The sequence below is a fragment of the Varanus komodoensis genome, unplaced genomic scaffold (genome assembly GCF_004798865.1).
Source record: "Varanus komodoensis strain SLA01 unplaced genomic scaffold, ASM479886v1 scaffold105, whole genome shotgun sequence".
NCBI classification, from domain to species: domain Eukaryota; kingdom Metazoa; phylum Chordata; class Lepidosauria; order Squamata; family Varanidae; genus Varanus; species Varanus komodoensis.
In genome coordinates, this window is record NW_025335297.1 from 676,136 (window position 1) to 688,802 (window position 12,667).

General features: G+C 44.1%; 1 protein-coding gene across 2 annotated transcripts in view; it reads left to right on the forward strand.

Annotated features, from left to right (window-relative positions):
- The first annotated feature begins 11,207 nt into the window (after positions 1–11,207).
- Positions 11,208–12,667, forward strand: part of FLOT1 (flotillin 1) — a 28,560-nt gene continuing 27,100 nt past the window's right edge. For both annotated transcript variants that reach the window (XM_044419604.1, XM_044419605.1), the window contains exon 1: positions 11,208–11,336. The gene's annotated coding sequence lies outside the window, so the exon portion shown is untranslated. The remainder of the gene's footprint in view (positions 11,337–12,667) is intronic.

Consider the following 12,667-nt stretch of genomic DNA (forward strand, 5'->3'; position numbering starts at 1 on the left):
GTCAGCCTCAGTGATGTTAATGGGGATTGTTGTTAATAATGGCCTGCCTCACAAGCATGTTGTAAGGATTGCTGATGTTCTGAGTGGTGCTTTGAACACTAGAAATGAGCTTAATATCATTACTTTGTGGTTCTGTTCTTTCCATCCTCCTTGCATGCCCCTCTTTTCCTGCCAGGCTTCTGAAAATGGCCTCCAATGCCCATGCCCTTGCATTGTGGTGGGGAAGGGGGACAGATAAGGGCCCAAAGAACAGCTGATAAGGAGTTGTTATTATTTTTAGGAGAACTCCATGTTCCTGGGGCAATTTTGTGCACCTCCCTAGGCTTCAAGTAGGAGATTACCAGAGGCTAACATGCCAGGAGAAGCCTGGTAGGATCCAGCCACAGAAGTGACATCTAGAGTCCATTTTGTCACAAGCTTGCAAAAAGGAAGCATCTCGTGACCAAGCCCACTCCAGTGTAGCAGGTTCCCACTGTCTTGGGCTCTTGTTCCCCATAGGCAGCTTGCCTGGGGGTGAAGGATGATAAAAGCTGTTGTGCAAAATATTATTATTATTATTATTATTATTATTATTATTATTATTATTATTAGAACATTTCTATGCCGCCCCTTTATTTTAAAATATTGTTAAAAGTCAGTGATGATTATGTTATAAAATGACCCAAGAAGTTTCAAGGCTGAGCAGGGGCTGGAACCTGGATCTCCCAGTCCCCCAGCTCAGCACTCCAACCACAAGGCCACACTGCCGCTCACAGTTGTGTGAGACCAGTGCTTTTGTTTGTACAGGTTGGCATTGTCAGGATGCATTCTAAGAGATGTCCGTGGACACTGCTTTAGCACTTGGTCCCATCATCTCACACGCATACAGAAGATTCAGCAACTTCACTTCCCAAAAGGTAGTGCTGCAGAAGCTTGTCTATGTTGGAAATGCAGAGGTAGGGGGTGGTTTTACATGCACATTAATGTGGCATCTTACATGCAGAAGGCCCGGACTTGATCCCTGGCAAGCCGGTGGAAAGACCACTACCTGGAAGTATCTGCCTATCAGAATACACAGGAGGTATGTGCTCCCTGTGTTAGAAGCTGAAGTTCACAGTGTGATAATAATATCTATTTATTTCTACGCTGCCTAATAGGCAGAGTTCTCTGGACGAGTCACTAAATTAAACCATAAATCACACTGTAAAAGTTAAACAGATTAAAATACAGTATAAGAGAGAAGCAAAAGCAACGAGTAGTAAAGCAAAGATATCAAATGCAGCAAAAAGATTTAAAACAACAGAACTTAAGTAATTTAAATTCCTGGGGAATTTGGAAGGCCTTCACCTGACACCAGAAATAGAACAACACAAGAAGCAGGTGACCCAAAATACATAAATGGCTGGAGGAAATACTACAAAAACCCTTTGCTTTTAAACCTGAAGTTTTCTTGTTAGGCATCGTACCAGAAGATATTAACAGACAGGAAATGTATTTGATGTTACAATTAATCACAGCGGCAAGGATTGCATTTGCTCAATATTGGAAAAGTGAGGAGCTGCCCACCGATGAATTGATTGTAAGAAAGATTTTGGACTGTGCAGAAATGGATAGACTGACTTTATCATTGAAAGAGAAAGAAGACACTGACTTCTATCAAACTTGGGACTTTTTCTATAATTGGCTGGAGAAACGGGACTTGGCGTAAATTTAGAGATGTTTTCAAGTTATTATAAACTGATTTAAATTTGACTATAGAATGTTAAAAAAATATGTAGTAGGGAGTTGACTCAGTATGTGATAATTGATGTTTTTAGTATTAGTTTAAAATTTTAATAAAACTTAAAAAAAGGAAGAAGAAGCAGGTGACCCCCTCTAAGAAGCGCATTCCAACACTGAGGTGCCACAATGGAAAAGACCCTCTTCTTGGTAGGCACTGACTTCACTTGGTTTGGCACCTAGAGGACCGCTGAGGACACTCTTAGGGGCTCCACAGAAATATATCGGAGGCGATGACTAATGGGGTGGGATAAAAATCTAATAAACAAATACATATACATACATTCAAGTAAATTAGCATGTGCAAATGCTGGTTTTGTAAGCTAAGTAGTATTTTTTCCCCATAATGAAGGTAGGATGCCTAAAAGACAGGTTTTTGACTAAGGCAATCTTGCAGCAGAGGTAAGTTTTAAACCAGGGACTTGCTTGTTTATAGTGTAGTCTCTTCGCTGCACCAGCACCTGAAACCACAATGCCCAGCCTCTCTGAAGTTCCTTCAGAGCAGCCTTCCCCATCCAGCAGGGCCATTGACTGGGAATTCTGGAAGTTGCGGTCCAAAAGCTTCTGAAGACCACCAGTTAGGGAAAGGCTGAGTCTCGGTGCAGGGAAATTCAAGCTCAGGCCCAAATCCAGGCCTCGAGGAGTCCTGATTCAGCTCTTGGGTTTCCAGATGGGCATGCCCCTTTTCTTGAATGCACCTACTTTGACTGCTGATCAGCTGGTGGGTTTCCAGCTTTTGGGCACCCCACCTGCCATCCATTCTGAAATGCTTCCACTCAGGCTTAGCTCTAAGCTTTAAGTTGAAGTATTCTTAGCTTGCAAAGTACTCTTACCTTAGTAAAATATGAAGTTTTTTTCACCATAAAGGAAAAAAGGATTCCTGTTAGTCAAGCACTCACTTTCCCAAGATCTTCTTTGAAATTGAATTTGATCCAGGGGACCAAAGTATAGGCTTGGAGGATTTTGAGTGGCCGTATATTCAGAGGACAATCCTCTGTTTGAAGGCATCCTGTGTTTAAGGATTCTTTCCAAGTCCAATACAAAGATAAAGGACTATATGACCAGAAACAAGGGCTTTAAAATTGCCATGTAGCGCCTGGATAGCAGATGGGGCAGGGACAAGGCTCAGCTGGATGTAATTTCTCCTGTACTTTGGTGGGATATAGCACCAGAGATATATTTCCACCTAAATTATATTAAGTATTCTAAAGTTGCACATACACAGATAACATTAGCATGTATGGTGATGTATAGCTGGCTATTATATTAGGACAGGAGGGAGTATTAATGAGGCCAGAAAGACTACTAGAACTCCTTAATAAGCAGGGGCACATTTATTCTCTAGCAATTATAGGTAAATGGGCCTAGAAATTGAGACATCCCCCACCTCTAGCAGGAAGGGGAAAGCTTGGTATAGGTAAAAAAACAAAAACAAGTAAACATACCGCTTGTCACAAAATGTGCTCTTGCCTGCTTGATTTAGAAACAACAGCATGGAGGGGGGAACTCTCAAGATTCTCCCACTGCTAATAACAGATATGGTAGAGGGCAGGTATATGTTGCCCCTGGAACATCCGTGGATGGGAAAGCAGTGCACAACGTGCCCTTCAGTTAAAATCACATGTACTCAGGCTCGAACATGGCATTATATGCTGCCATCCAAAGAGAGACGTAATGTTAAAGTGCAGAATACCTCTGTTTGTTGTAACGATTTGAAAACCATTTTTTATTCCTTGCAGTGAACTGGGGGTGAGGGCAGAGAGAGAGGCCCAAATTACAGTGATCAACACGATTTGCAAGAGGGGTTAAGCAAGGGCTGTTTACACTTCAAACAACTCATGATGGCCAGCTTTGGATGACCCCAGTCAGTCCAACCGTTTGTGCAATTCGAATGGCAGGCACAGGTGCCCAGCACACACCGCAGCTCAGTAGGGGTCAAAGAGTCCACAAGTCGCTGGCCATGTCGCGCAAACTGGCTCTGTGTCAGTCAGGATCCAGGTGTGCCTTTGTGATAACACAGAGGTGGAGAGGAGAGTTGCAAGAGGCTTGCATAATAGCAAAGGATTAAGTGTATGGGGAGGGGGGGAGGTGTTGTTTTTTTAGCATAAAGGCTTGTTTCTCAACCGGTGACACTCCTCGATGTGGAAAGCTCAGTGAGTCTACTAAGACCTCAACCACTCATCTTCTGGCACGAACAGGGATGCAGAATCGAAGCGACCACATCCTGTTCCTAACCACAGGGTGCCCCCGTGAGATCAGAGGAAGTGGATCATAAAATGGTGGGGGGAGGGTGCAGACTAGATGTGCCATTTCCTCAAAGGATGTGCCACTTGTGGATGAGCTCTTCTAATATGTTGTTAATTTCTTTATTGAGCCTTTAAAACAGATCTCCTTCAACTTACCAATAAGATGAAGTGGAGAGACAACGTACTTCAGCATCTGCCCGACTTCTCTCTCTCCCCCCCCCCGTGTGTGTGTGCGTGCGTGCGTGCGTGTGTGTGTGTGTGTGTGTGTGTGCATTTCCAAGAATTCTTACCAATATGTTTAACGGAAACTAAATAGCAAAACAAGCTGAGAAATAAAGAAAGAACTTCTAATAAAAGACAAACGCAAATCACACCATTACTTGGAAACAACCTGCAAATCACACCATTACTTGGAAACAACTTTATTCCAATAATATATATTAATTGGTAGAAGAAATGTGAAAAATGGAAGGGAAGATTCCATTTCAGTAACATCATTCAGGTGTGAGCACCTGCGAATCTGTAGCATCTACTGCATTGACTGACATTTTTCTAAAGTCTGGCAAGAATGCAAATTGCTTCAGTCTGGAAATCAACAAGCAAACCATCAACTGTAAGTTTAAAAATGGCTTTGGGATACAGCAATCGTGCAAGTGACATTTTACCCATGTTGGCAATCCTGGATTTTTTAGCCAACCAGAGCATGGGGGAGGGTTTAAAATTCCATAATCACATGTAACTATCTGGAAAAACCCAATAAATATTCTCTAGGTAAACTACTGTACTTTGATAGGCCCTTAAGTGGAAGTTTAGGTCTATGGTTTTATATATCTCTATCGCTATATACAGGTCACTGCTGATAGGATATTTCATCCTTGGAGCCCAATTGTTTTCATGTTTGCTGTTTGCTAAAGAAATTATAAAAAACTGAAAAGAGGGAGCAAACAAAAAGATAAAAGATTTGTAAGATTAAAACACTGTGTGTCTATGTCCTTATAGAAGGGAGCTGAGAAGGAAGAACAAGGAAAGAACACGGTTTCTCCGGTGTGGACGGCTTTCTTCCGCAGTCTCGGCATCCTCACTGCTCGCAAACTGGAGGATGGGCGGCGGGGGGCTCTGCACTTGTAAGGGCTTTGGGTTCTTCTTAGACAAGCCGGTTCCTCCTCGCAGCCCCTCCTGCCAAACAAGGTCACTAAAAACTCCACGCACACAAGCACCATGGTTGCTGCATGGAGGTGGGGCAGGTGAGGGGCACAGCCATACAAGGGCACTAGAGATCTATCTGGACTCCTCTGGCAGCAAATTGTTAATATCATTTAACAGTTTAATAATATTATATCTAATATTATATTGTTGTATGTTGTGGGAGATGTTCAAATGGAATTTTCTGCTTCAGTTTCCAAAATAAATAGACCAACCTCAAGTGCTTAAACACTCTGACGCTGGGCACTGGCAGACTGCATAAGAAAAGACAGGGATACCAAGTGCGTTTGTGGCTCAGACAATCAATCAATCAATCAATCAACCAATCAATCAATGTTGACCTTGATTCTGAACTAGATGGACAAACACTCCGACCTGGTCTAAGATAGCATTATTGGCTGCGATGTATTCCCATATCCTGCCAGGAATGCTTTAAAATCCTTTTTAAAAATCTTTTTACGTGAATGTACCTCAAGATGAAAATAGTGCAAACATTTCTCGCAGCTAGTGCCTTTTGTTTGGAAGGGGGAGCTGAGGGAGATCCAGCTGCATTCAGTGGCTCCTTTTCCCTGCTCCCATGTGTGCTAAGCCTGGTCCATTATTTGCCTAAGTGCTGCCATGGGGTGGCTTCAAAATCACCCCAGAGCCTTCCCCCAAGTCATTAATTCTGAGGTGCTCTTGAAGGCAGCCTGCTCTGCTCCTCATCAGGGCAGTAATGCACATCTTGCATGTTTTGATGGCTCCTTTTCCCTGTGATATTCCATGCCTAACCATTACTGTAACATCACAGCTTCATTAAGATTCTGGATTTCCCAATCGATTTCAAAGGGCAGCTTTCACTTCTACCCTAGAGGAGATTGTAAAATAGCTTTTCCAGTCAAACCGGGGAAAATCCCTGCCACAGACCACTGCCACCGATCTTTATACAGAGATAGAAAAAGATGGTGGTGGTTACCTTGGGAATGTATGTGGGCTGTTTCACATCTTGCATTACTTTCTTCTGTGGGACTCAGAGTGCGGCAGTGAGCAGGAAGTTTAAGTCATCTGCCATCCAGGCACTGACCAGTCCAAATGTTGCTTGCTTCAGCACAACGGCTGCACCACATGACTTCAAGCCATGCCCTGGTGTAACATTAGTCAAGGAAAACCCAGGCTCTGCAACAAAGAAGTCAGAGCTAAACCTCCAACCCACCCTCCAGCAGGGAACGGATAATTTTTACATTTTTAGCTATACAAGTAATGCCCTTAGGGGATGCCCAAAACCCAAATTTGAGAGCATTCCTTATCTTTGTAGTGAAGGGGCCAGAATGACAGGAATCAAAGGCTATCCTGCTCTTTCCAGGTATTAGAGAAAGGTGGGAGGTGGGAGGAGAGGACAAAATTCAGGGAAGTCTGTCTCTCTTGCAGGGCCTGACCTGGTCAATGGTGGCCAGTCCCAACACAGTGTCCAGGGTGCATAGGGAGGCCGCAGGCATCCCACGGAGCAATGATCTGAACTGCCCATTCATGGCTGGTATGGGCTGCAATGAGTAAATTGGGTTCTAGAGAATGAGGAATGGTTGCCTCTTGAACCATGATTCAGGCCCCATACAGGTGTTAACAATTGGAGCTGGCTGGCACGGAAGATAAAGCTTATAGAGATTATTTATTTATAGTTATTTATTAAACTTATATCCCAGCCTTTTTCCTTTTTCGGGAACTCAAGGCAGCTTACATCATTCTCCGCCTTCTCTCATTTGTTAGAAAGAAACGGTACAGACTTTCTTCCCAACTGACTTGGCGGAGCTCTGGGAGAGCAAGGGGAGAGCGGTGAAGAGGTGCAGCAGCTGTGGCCGCTTGCAGGCAGCCCCTCCGAGGTGGCCCTCCCATCATGCTGGCCTGTTTCCCTGAGGACTTTAGGCCTGGGTGGCAGCTGAAGAGTGGTGGCCAGTGGCCATCTGGTGCCTGGTTGGGCTTGAGACTCTGGCTGTTGGCCAGCTGGGTGGGTGGTCTGTAGTTGTAAGCTATATGATAACCATGAATTGGTTTAATCTTAATTCCTCTGTTTTGCTGCTGTTGATTTAGAACCTTAATAAATGTTGTAAATTATGCTGTCTCATGTAGATGATTTGATTTTGTTTTGTTTTGTATTATTGTGCATTGTTCTATATTGTATTTTAGTTATTGTAAACCACCCTGAGAGCTGTTTCCTACTAAGTGGAAGTATAGACATTTAACTTTTTATTTATTTATTTATTTATTTATTTATTTATTAAAACATTTCTATGCCGCCCCTTGCCGAAGCCTCGGGGCGGCTCACAACACAAAATAAAATACAATAAATACAAAAATAACAATATAAAATTAACAATATAAAATATAAAACAATATAAAAGAACTTAATAGGAATATTTTTCTGTGCCTGAATATACCACAAAAAGGATCACACAGGTTCTCTCTAGTCAGTGACAGGCCCCATTAAGACCTTTAAGACAGGCCCCTAGATTTGGTGTCATGGCCAATTAGCCTATGGCTGTCGCAATAACAGAAGCAAAACAAATGTGGCAGGATAGGGTAAGGGTGGAATAAGCAGATTTTTTTTTTACTGAATTAACTTCCTGCTGAAATAGAAATCTGCATGGGTTTGAATCACATCTTCCTCCTTCCTCAGAGGCAATGGGAAAGTACAGATTTACCCAGGCACAGTACTCGGTGGCTGCAAAGTGGACATATCATTGAATTATGGATCAGAAATTAGTTGTATGAATCATTGTGACAATTTTTGTGAAGTATTTTGAATACTGCAAAATGCTATATGCATTTTGATGAGAAATAATTAACACATATATATTTGTTCTCATTTTATTTTAGATAAAATAGAGGTGCCATGGGTGAGATAGGCAGCATAAAACTTTTAAATAAATCAATAAACAAATCTTTAGTAATAGTTGATTTATCTCTGGTATTTATGGTTTATATTGATTTTGAGTTTCCATATTAAGGATTATTACATAACTGTGCATTGCTATTAATTAAATAAAATAATAATAATTAATATTATTTCAATTATTCCATGTGAATTACAGAGTTCTGTATTTGGGTGTGCTGCTACTTCAAGACTGCTTTTGAATTATGAACAGATTCATATGTTTGAATGAAGAAGAAGAATTATTCTGGTTCTGTAAGGATCATGTACTCAACTTTGAAGAATGCATGAGCAAAGTTTTATAAAACTAATATGTGTTCAGGTTAAAACCTGGTTCTTGCTTCTCTGTGAAGGCTGAGTTTCTTGGGAATAAGAGAATGTCCATCAACATTTTAACTGCTGGCAGTGTGGATCATTCTTAGAATGCTAAAAAAATAAAATAAAATCAGTGTAGCTACTGCAAGAAAGGTATAAGGATGGTTGGCCTGAGAGGAAAACCTTCTTTCTCCTGGGACCAGAAAGGGCAAAACACTGAGGAATGTAGAAGACTGGCAGATTAGGATGCAGGATGATGGAGGGGGGAAATTTATACAGGGTCTAAGAAGAATGAGACTATGGTGCTATTGAGGCCAATCAAGTGCAATTTTGCAGTAAACTTTTATTGGTCCAGCTGCTGCTGATGTGTGCAAGCTTTCTGGACCTTTTCGTACACTGGAAACAAGTGAGACCTACAAGAAAATGTTGCAATGTACCCTCAGTTCCTCAGGATCCCTAAAATTCAGCCATGCCGTCTCCAGAATAATGATGGCTAAAATCTCAAGAAGACACTCCACTCCCCTTACCCCATTTTCTGCTCTTGTTTTCCAGCTGCCTTTCACATACCTTTCTTGTGAAGCTTTGCTCTCTCTGTAGCCAGATTGTGATTTCTTTCTACTTCTGTAAACCCCTGTAAAGGGTGTATTTTATCCTCCTATCTGTTCAATCTGTACACAGAATTTATCATAAGGAAAGCTAGATTAGGATCAGAGGAAAGAGTGAAAATTGACAGAAAGCACATTAGTAATTTAAGATAAGCAGCTGGTTCCATATATTGCTGACAGAAAGAAGCAATGAACTAAAAGGACTCCTGATGAAAGAGAAAGAAGAAAGTGCAAAAGGACTGCAGCTGAATATTAAGTGGAAAAATCATGACTACTGAAGAATTACAGAATATTACGGTCAACAACGAAGAAGTTAAATTGCGCAATATTTTCCATGCCTCAGCTCAGTCACCAATTCAAAAGAAACTTCATTCGTTTGAAGAAGACTGAGTAGGATGGTCACACAGCACATGCCGACGGACTCCCAGAATCCTCTCCTCCCAGATTGCATCTCAAGGCCAGCCCTACCATCAGGCAGGATGAGGCAGCTGGATGGGTGGCAGGTTCTGGAGGTGGCAGTGAGGTGTTGGAGCTGCGGCCCCTGATGCCATCAGATATGCAGGAGAATGGCATCCCATTGTCGCTGTCGAAATGTTCAGTGGCCGATCCAGCTGCCTTTTGTACATGGAATGGGAGGGGAACCCATCTTGTCCTTTGCTTCAAGGCAACAAAATGTCTTAGGCTGGTCCTGCCAAATCCCCTACGGGTGGACAGATTTGCGCTTCGGGAATCTACTTTGTTAATTTGAATTTTTTACTAGAATCCCCGAGGACTTCTCATCAAAGCCTAATACAAAATACCTGAGAAGAGGAAATGGAGTCAATTCCCTATTCCATCTCATGTGCCAAACACAGTAACACAAATCTGAAGCTGAACTGTTATACATTAGGGATTCTAGTACAAAACACTGAAAAATGGCCAGTAGAGCTGCACAAAAAACTTGCCAAAGATAACACTTAATGCTCCTATTTCACAGGTGAGGAACACTGAGATTAAGAGACAAGTGTTTAGCAGAAAGCCAGCAAGGGCACAGATCTTTTTAAGACTGTTCAATTGTTACATTCTATCTTCTGATCTATCCTGATCCATCTAGGAAGGCAGCCAGCATTTTCAGATGCATAGGGCACAACCTTATGTATGCTTAAAACAGAGAAGGTCCCACAACTCTTAGCATTTCCCAGCCAGAACTGGAAGATTCTCTTCTGCCTTAGAGAATGCAAACACCGCTTTTTTTCTGGTCCCAAAGCGTTTTCCTCTCTCACACATGCGAATGCCCTTTTCCAGGTGCCACTTCTAAGGGAGATTGGGAAGCTGGCCACAAATGGCAGAGCCTTCTTAGTGATGCCCCCTGCCCATTATGGAACAACCATCTCCACCACAAGGCCTAGGTGGCGCCAACATTGCTATTGTTTCGGTACCAGACAAAGTTCTCCCTCTACTGTCAGGCATTTGGCAGGCTATGGTAAAATTTTAAACCAGGTACAGTAATGAGATTTCTTACTGTTGATGGGTAAAGTTGTTTGGATGTTTGCACATGGCTATACATGTGTATGGTAGGTACTGTATTTTCTTTTCAAGGTTCAAAATCTGTTTAAACACTCAGACCTCTTTGGCCGTTAGAGGGTAAAACACACAATCTGGGTGCGTCCCTCACAGCGAATCTGCCTGCTCACCGCCGGCTGCTTCTGTGTCTCAACCTTCTTCTCCCCGGCGCCTGTCCTTGCTTCACAAGCCGAGATCCGCGGAGGCCTCTGCACTTGCCTCTCCTTCTCTCGACCCCCGCTGCCTGGGCCAGGGCCAGAGGCCGGGAACAAGTAGCTGCTCGCACGGGCTCTGCCAGGTGCCCTGAATCGAGCCCTGCACGGAAACCTGCTCACTCCCAGCAGCCCTCTGTCGGCTGTGAGGCGGTAGACCCTGAGTCTCAGTGCCTTCAACGGCGCCCCTTAAGAGGCAAAAAAAAAAAAAAAAAAAGGGCAGCGGGCCGCACTTTCCCACGGCCCCATTTTTGTGCAAAGGCAGTAAAACCGCGGAGCGGCGCCCTTCCGCCCGTGAAAAGGCAGGGAACGGCTTGAATTTTGCGGCTTGGTCCGCAGCGCGTGCAATGCGAGCAAGCGGGCAGCAGGCGGCGGCGGGCCCGCCTTGGGCGCCGTTCCCGGGAGCGGAGAAAGGGAAAGCAGCCTGGCGAGGGCTGCTGGGAAGGCGCGCGTGTCAGAGGCAGGAAGGGTGTGTCGTCGGAGCAGGAAGAAACAAGCCGAGTCGCTTGCCAACAGCCCACCGCAGCGCCCGGTTCGGCCAGCCGAGAGGGTGAGTGAGAGGGGGGCGATTGCAAAAACGGCGGGGCACCGCTTGCAAGGAGGCTCGGTGTGCCCTAGGGGAGGAAGCATGGCAATCCTATACTCTCCACACCAGCCCTGCCACCTTGCAAGCTTTAGAAAACATCGATCAGTAAAAGCCCGGGAGTCTTAATTTTTCAGGTGTTTATGCTTTGATGGCTTTGACCTGCAGGTGCTCATCGGGCTTCCACCGTAGAAAACTGTACAATCCTGCCTCATAGTATATGCCTCATTCGTGCATGTGCAATGTAAAGGAGTAGCGGACTAACTAATTATACCCCTGGACCTAGGCGGGGAAAGACAAGTTACTTCTCCAGGGCGATTTTATACCTTGAGGGAATACGCGGAGCGCCTCGGGACGGTGGCAGCCTTTTATTCGCAACGGTTGCATTGGAGAAGGGCAGGGATCGTGACACACACCTGAACACGCGAATCGGGGATGTGATGAACACCCAGCTTGTCACGGCGTTTGTAGATCGCTGCTACACCTTGAGGGCGAGGCAGCCTTTGAAGACTAGCTTCTAATTGCAGCTAGTCCGAAAATACAGCTGCTCTGCTGCAGATTGGGACTGGCTGGTGGGATCACATCTGTTCAGGTCATAAACAGCGTTACCATTTCTGGGCATGATGCTTGCAAGATGTTGGTGCTGACTGTCAAAGCCTCCTATAGCCTGGGATTGGAGTAGCTAATATGTTACTCTGGCTGCCCTCCTCCAAGTGTCCCCACCATCTGAGGGGAGGTTGGCACCTGTGCAAGCAGCTGCAGGATGTTCTCCTTGGGGTGATTTACCTTCATTATCCTTCCAATGCCAAGCAAAACTCTATTTTTATGTACTGTAAGTCATTCACTCTAAAGTCACTCTCTGAAAGACATATTTTTGAAGGGCAGACCCCAGGTTTATAAATAATTCTAACTAAACTTGAAAAAACACGGACGACACTTGCTCAGTCTTTCAGACATCCTGAAATGTGGAGTGATTTCTGACTGGGTTTGCAGGGCAGCTTATCTCACGCTTCCTCTTGTTAGGGACAAGCAAGAGGGGAAGTGTCTCTGTTGTTTTCTGGATGTGGCTTTCAAGAAGTAATTGGCTGCCCATCATTGGAGGCTGGAGACTAGGCCAGCTTTTTCATTTCCTGCGATTAAATAATCTTTCTGCTTGACTTACACCTGACAGGGAACCTCTGCACATCCCTCACTGAGCCCCAGTTTCCAGACAATTCGAGACCATGTTCTTGGGTATACAACTTACAAGGACGCATTGGTCCCAAACCTACTAGGCATTTCCCCATGCAAACCCCAAA